Below are 8,177 nucleotides of genomic sequence, written 5' to 3'. Positions count from 1 at the left end.
TACAACCATCAACAACCTTAATTTTAGTGGATATTTTTGTAGTATACATAACATTTTTGACAATTCATATCCTAAACATCATGTAAATGCTATTTATACAAGATAGAAACACAAGAACAAAAGCACTACAATCAACTTTCCCCTCCAATTAATCAGTACCTCAACCATTGATTGCCTGATTTATCTCATTATACAAGTCACACAACAGTTAGAATATAATAAGCCCAAGTAGTGCCTTTGATCAGATACTAAAATTATATTTAAGAAGTAATCATAAATATGTTATCATATTGGAGTGATATAATAGCAATTTTCACTTGAAAATGTGTAGATTTTATGAACCTCAGCAAGAAACTTGAGCTTTCTTGCACAATGAATACAAAATATGCTACAGACAACCTGGTGTAGACCTCTTGATAATACATCAGCTGGACAGCTTGCTGTGGACCCAACCTCTAAGATAAACCCTGACAATCCATTAATGCCTTATGAAATTTAGTACAAAATGTCTCATTGGTGTACAAAAGTACAAAAATTTAGTACAAAATGTCTCATTGGAGTAGACAAGAAAAACATTATAGATGTTTGAGCACATAATGTTATCTGTAAGGTCTTGACTGTAAACAATGTTTCTCTTGATTTGATCATGTTTGCTGCTAAGTGTTTGTTTTATGATTACTTGGAGAACATGTTACTGCATATTTTTTTGTTTAACATCCAATGATCAAGCAATGTAATCAGATTACTAATTGCACAAATGTTTATTTATCTATATATTAGTGTGTGTGTGACATGTTACGTGTTACATTTACTGCATGCCTACAAAGTAATGAGTGTGCTGGTAACATGCACTTTAACTTGTAAGACAATATACATGTGCTGCTATGAGTAAGACAATATACATGTGCTGCTATGAGTAAGACAGTATACATGTGCTGCTATGAGTAAGACAATATACATGTTGTGCTGCTATGAGTAAGACAATATACATGTGCTGCTATGAGTAAGACAATATACATGTTGTGCTGCTATGAGTAAGACAATATACATGTTGTGCTGCTATGAGTAAGACAATATACATGTGCTGCTATGAGTAAGACAATATACATGTTGTGCTGCTATGAGTAAGACAATAGATGTTTTGTGCCAGAATCATTACACTATATCATATTGTGTTTTAGACACTATGTAATGGTGCATAAGTGCTGTGTACATGTACTAAAGCATATGCTTGCTAAAGTGCATGTGCGCTATGTACATGTGCATTACATTAGTGTAGTAGTGTACATGTACTAAAGCATATACATGCTTTATATGCTTATATACATGCATATACATATACATGCTTTAGTTTATATGCTATATACAGTACATGTATGTGCTTTATTGTAATAAAGCACATATGTGTACTGTACAATAGTGTAACTCTATGTAAATGTACTGTTCAATAGTCTAATGGTATGTACATGCTCTGTACAGTACTGTAATAGAGCATGTACTGTGCAGTGTACATGTACTGTACAATATTGTAATGACATTCACATGTACTGTAACAGTGTCTGTACCGTGCAGACGTTCGCTCATCTCACCAGCAGCAAGTGGGACACGGAGGAGGCCAGCATTGAGAAGCTCGGTGAGCATCACAGTGATGATGACATGGTGATGCTGGTCATGTCTGTAATCTGTATCATAATGTTGCTAGTGATGTTACAGATTATGATCTGTATTTAAAAGCAAAGACAATACCATAAAAATTCACCATATCTTTATAAGAGAAAACTTTTTGGAGTCCAGCTCCATCGTCAGTTCATAACACAAAATTCTGTTCAGAAAAAGTTCAGTCCTAGAAACAGAAATAAATCAATTAGTAAAGTAAAATGCACTGTCAGGTCTCAAAAATGGAAAAAAATAAATAAAACATGAAATTAACGTGAGTAAATGGCCTATCTATTTACTATTTCAAGAAGAAAGGAGCTAGAAGCGGCAATCAGACTAGGCTTCTGTTTGAATATATACAGGGATTCTAAAATTCGTAGATCACTAACACTGGATGCGGAAGCTAGAATTTTGAAATCACTATCAGATACAGAGGTGTTGCACTGCTCGGCATGACCACATACAGCAGAATGAGGTGAATGTGCAAGTAGGTTCCCCGTTCTATAACTCCTTCCCTTATGCTCAGCCAGCCTAGTAGGTATAGAAATTGCGTGCCGTCATACCGACGTATACTGATGCGCACTGCACACAACTATATCTGTAAACTAGTGACGATCCCATAAGAACAGGTAGGGTATCCTTATACCTGAAAAACGAGCCGATTCTAAAATTGTTAACCAGCAACACATCAAGATTTACATCCGGAAGATATTTAGCAAATAAAACTTTTAATTCCTTTGACATAGCCTCAGATGCAGGGCCAAAGTAGGGAAAATAACAGTAAACAACTTTCCTATTGTCATACTTGGAACGATTGAAGTATATTGCTTGAACATAAACTTTTTAATTAAGGTGAACACCAGGTGCGATGGAAAGCCATTTTGTGAAAAGATATTGCGCAACAATTCAAATTCAGAGTGCGTGGCTAGGAAAGTAGAACAAATGCGAAAGCCGTGGTTTATCAATGTTTGGACCCCATTTAACTCGAAATGAAAGGAGCAAAAGGTAAAAAAGCTGGTGCTTAAGTTGGTAAATGTCGATTTTTTAAAAACAGAAATTTGGAAATGACCATTAGATTTGGTAACTTTGCAATCAATGAAAGACAAGTTAGTGTCTGATTCCAGCTCCATGGTGAATTTGATAGACGTATGTTGGAGATTAAGATAAAGAAAAGGCCCACATGAGAGGGATGCTTAAAAATCAAAAAGGTATCGTCAACATATCGGTTATAGAAAATTGGCTTGAAATCAAGAGGGCAATTGGCCAACGATGTAGCCTCGTGAAAANCCGGGGGTCAGGGTTTAGAGATACCTTAAGACCCTAGTTTAGATCAGAGGGTCAGGGTCTAGGATACCTTAAGACCCTAGTTTAGATCTGTGGGTCAGGGTTTAGAGTTACCTTAAGACCCTAGTTTAGATCAGGGGGTCAGGGTTTAGGATACCTTAAGACCCTAGTTTAGATCAGGGGGTCAGGGTTTAGGATACCTTAAGACCCTAGTTTACATCAGAGGGTCAGGGTCTTGGCTTATCTTAAGACCCTAGTTTAGATCCGGGGGTCAGGGTTTAGAGTTACCTTAAGACCCTAGTTTAGATCTGTGGGTCAGGGTTTAGAGTTACCTTAAGACCCTAGTTTAGATCCGGGGGTCAGGGTCTATGGTTACCTTCAGACCCCAGGGTCGGGATAAAGTTTAGATCAGATGGTCAGTGTCTAGGGTTACCTTAAGACCGTAGTTTGGATCAGAGGGTCAAGGTCTACGAGGGTCTAAAGGGTTAAATATTAGAGAGTAAATTACAACAGAGGGAGGGTGAGGGTAGGGCAACAGCGATAGTGAATCATACCCTCAATTATCCAACACCCCCTTCCCCTTTACCACACTACTCTTCCCTCCTCCCCAATAAACCCATCCCCTCTCCCCCAGGTGCGGTGGGCAGACTTCGAGGAGCGCAAGCAGCAGACGACGGCGCGGGCCCGGGGCTTCGTGCTGGGCCAGACCGACTGGACCCGCATGACGGACCAGACCCTGGGGTCTGCAGCCCTCGTCCAGGTCCGCTACATCGAGCCCAGGGAGCCCAGGGACTAGCAGCCCGACCCTGGGGTCTGCAGCCCTCGTGGGGGTCCGGAGGACTGAACCCCTGGGGTCTGCAGCCTCGTGAGGGTCCGGAGGACTGAATCCCTGGGGTCTGCAGCCCTCGTGATTGCCCAGAGGACTGAACCCCTGGGGTCTGCAGCCCTCGTGAGGGTCTGGAGGATTGAACCCCTGGGGTCTGCAACCTCGTGGGGGTCCTGAGGACTGAACCCCTGGGGTCTGCAGCCCTCGTGAGGGTCTGGAGGACTGAACCCCTGGGGTCTGTAGCCCTTGTGAGGGTCCGGAGGACTGGACGCCTGGGGTCTGTAGCCCTCCTGAGGGTCCGGAGGACTGAACCCCTGGGGTCTGCCGCCAGAGTGTATCATATTCGACCCTAGGACCCCACGGTGAACCCTAAACCCCAGACGGGGTTGGAGCTCCCCAAATCTCTACACTAAGTCGCCGTATTTCCTTCAGTGTAATTTTTTTTATTGCATTGGCACGAATTTTTCCTATGGGGAAAAAGTTTTTTTTCATGAGTTACATTTTGTACAATGTACACGTGTACTGTGTACACACAGAAGTTCTTCGTGTTGTGTAGTGTGTGTACAACATTCTGTACAATGTACATGTGTACTTGCAGGTTCTCCGTGTAGTGTGTGTACAACATCCTGTAATATGTACATGTGTGCTGTGTACACACAGGTTCCTTGTGTAGTGTGTGCAACATCCTGTACAATCTACACATGTACTCACAGCTCCTTCGTGTTATGTGTACAACATTATAATGTGTATGTATATAATTAGATATCAACGCGGCATTTGCATTCGTGTACTACAATAGATTTCCGAACTCATCTGTCCTCGTATATCATTTTTTTCAGTTCACTATTATGGTATAATCTTAATGATTGATGTTATCTCGATGATGATAATCTCCTTCAATTGGATCTTTAACAAAATTTTGTTCGCTGTACTCACTCATAAAATTCGATGGCAAAATTTCATAGTTTATATGGGTAGAATTAATGACCATTAATATTTTCAAGAAGTCGATCAATTGTTTAAATGTCGTCGGTAGGTCATAAGTCACTTTTCGATTCACAATCTGAATAAATAAATAAACTTTTTAATGTACGATTTGTTTTGAATTGGTAGCGGTGTTACCGTTAATGATATTTATGTTGTTACAAGTTAAGTACACTGTAAATATTATTCTAACTAACTTAAGGATGAAGTAGCAATTTCATTGACGTCAACCTCCCAATTCTTTCCCTCTCTTTAGTAATAAAAGTGACTGTGATTTTGTTGTTTTACTTTGCCTTAACCTCCATATTCCTTCATTTAATCTCCGATTGAAAATATGAAGTAATTCTTAAGAAAGAATACTTCCTTTCTGCATTCCTCGAGGAGCGTTCAGGAGCTAAAATGAAAGAAGGATTAACAGCCATTTCCACTCGTTAACTTTGACGGTTTCGAGCCCGTAGTGCAAGATATTTTTTTTTTCATTTCGATCTATTAGGATTCTTAACGGTTTTTGACTTTCATTCGTATCGAGCTTTTAATTTCAAATGATATATAAAAAATTATTTTTCTATTCCGTTTTCCGGAATTCATTCAGAAACTCGCAAACGCAATAAAAACTATGTCATGTGACGCTGAGTGTCGTACTTCATCAATCTAGTGAATTAATTATCAAGAAAATTTGAAAATAAGGTTTATGATTCGTAATTCAAAGTTTTATTGTTGAAAATTCACTTTTTAACTCACAAATAACTTGTCAATACCAATGACAGATTATTGAAATCATCTGTGTTGTACGTTTGTCAGTCACGCGCCTATGGACTTACGGCAGCGCTTGTCCCGCAAACGAGCGCGAGCAATCAAGAGAGATGGGTTACGAGGTCGTTGCTGTGTCTGTAGTAACTGCCTTTTGGGCAGTTGTTGCTATTGTATTGCCAATTATATTTGGTAGGGGACCAAATAAAGGGTGAGTAACTTTCTAATTACTGAATGTCTGATATTTGTGCGAGTTTAGATATAGGAACATTTTTCATATTACATCGTAATCATTTAATGTAGCATATCGATGACCTGACTTTCTACGAAGCTACTTATACCTAGTCTAGCGTGATCAAATTTTAATAAGGATTCTTTCACCAATTATGAAAGATGGAATAATAAGTTTATCCTCTTTTGCAGGGTGATCCAGGCTACACTTGTCATATCAGGCTTCAGTTGCTGGTTGTTGTAAGTAATATCGACGTTATTCCTTGAGGCTTGATCCTTATACTGTCACTTTGCCTTCTCTTTAACTCTACTTTTGTTGTTTCTTTGTCTGCTACAAATCTTATAGGTAATCAACATTTAACACACTTCTACTTGTACAATCAATCTTAAATTTTGCACACGTGCGTAAAGTTATAGACATTGATATTAGATGGCAGAATTTACTTGTTTACCAGAGAATTCAGAACTTTTCACCAGAGAATTCAGAGAACTTTTCTTCAGATGACAGATTAAAAGGCAACTTTCAGGAAGTAATTCTTATTAATTAACTATGTTTTTATAAATTCTGCCCAATATTCCAGATTGGGCTAGGCAGGGAATTTATCTACCTTTTAATTAATATAGCAGAGTAAATCTAGGAGTAATTCATCTAGCAGAAATCTAGTGGATCTAAAAATTGCAGGGAAGCTGGAGTTGCCTATTGCCTATAATGCGGTCAAAAATAGGTAATTTTTCTAATTTTCTGCTCAATAAATTGAGAAAAAAGTCATAGGAATGACTTTGTCTGCAGAGCAGAGGCAATAGCAAAAGCCCATTTTAAAAGTTTGGCTAATTAAAGATTAATGTCAATTGATTTTAGACTCAAAATTGTTATTAAACGCTGTCGCCTGTCAGCGCTCGTTCTCCTAATTTTTTAACTAGATTTGATGAAAGAATTAAATTCCGTATTTTTAATTCCTTAACACAAACCGAATGAGTGAAGTTGGCCAGATTCATGGGCATTTTTCTCCAATTCACAGGTGGCTTTTACCCAATTCTCCAGTTGGGTTAATTTGTTGCTCAGAAAGTATATTTATTTGACAATTTGTAGTCTGTTGCAAAGTCACATTTCAGTTTTCAGCAAAAACATTTCAGTTTTATTGACAAATTTGATATAAAATGATTCATTAAACATTAATCTTTCAGCTTAAAAAATATTTGGAGAGCTCTGGTCATAGCTCAAATGAGTAGATAATTTCAACACCTGCTTTGGAACTGCTGAATTTTAAATAAAAACTTAAATATCATTGGATTTTATAGAGCTGTATTAATTTTAAAACTTTATCATATACCTACAGAGTACAGAGATATCATCTATACATAGCTAATATTTAACATCAGATTTTATAACATTGTATGGCCAGATCAATTGCAGGAACCAGCATGGAGGATTGAATATTTGTATCTTTCAAAAGTATTACAGCAATTCCTTGATTAACGCGGTTAACACGTTCCCCGCGTATCCAGATTTCCCCAGTATTCCCTCATTGCAGAAGGCTTTCAGTGGTTGCTGCTTCAGTTAGGCGCCATTTGCCGTGACGTGAGGAGGTGTGTGCTGCTCTGTGGCATCATAGCTTTGCATGGCTGCAATAAAAATGTTGGGACACATGTGGTACATTACGCAAGCAAATAATAACCACATGTTGTTCTTGCGTATTGTACCACCGGTGTACCAAGTATTTATTGAGCCATATATGTACCATAATAGAATAGAAGGGTACAGAAGGGAATAGAAGGAAATATAAGGGAATAGGAGGGAACAGAAGGGAATGGAAGGGAATAGAAAGGAATAGAAAGGAATGGAAGGGAATAGAAGGGAATAGAAAGGAATAGAAGGGTATAGAAGGGAATTGCAGGGAATAGAAGGGAATAGCAGGGAATAGAAGGGAACAGAAGGGAATAGAAGGGAAAAGAAGGGAATAGATGGGAATAAAAGAGAATAAAATGGAATAAAAGTGAATAGAAGGAAATTGAAGGGAATATTAGGGAATTGATGGGAATAGAAGGGAATTATTAGTTAGAATTTTTACAGTTACTTACTTATTACTTACTATTACTTATATTACTATTACTTAGTTACTTATCGTTACGAATAAAATTTTGGTCCATTGATTTGTTTTACTTAATAATCCACTTTTTGAGTGAACATTAATATTATAAAAGAGAAAGTTTAAGTGCGAAATTTCGAGTTATATGTGTTTTTTTCAAAACGGCATATAATACTGCGTTTGGTACACTGGTGTCCCAATACGCAGCAGTGGAATATCACTGTTGGTACACATATGGCCCAATACGCGGGGAACGTGGTAATAAATCCCCAAGTTTTACCGTGTTAAGCAAAACTGCGCTAATCAAACTTAAGAATATATGGGAATAATTATAATGAATCCTCAAAAATAGCAAAGTT

The sequence above is a fragment of the Hyalella azteca genome, unplaced genomic scaffold, assembly GCF_000764305.2.
Source record: "Hyalella azteca isolate HAZT.00-mixed unplaced genomic scaffold, Hazt_2.0.2 contig4157, whole genome shotgun sequence".
Taxonomy (NCBI): domain Eukaryota; kingdom Metazoa; phylum Arthropoda; class Malacostraca; order Amphipoda; family Hyalellidae; genus Hyalella; species Hyalella azteca.
This window is presented reverse-complemented; position numbering follows the sequence as displayed.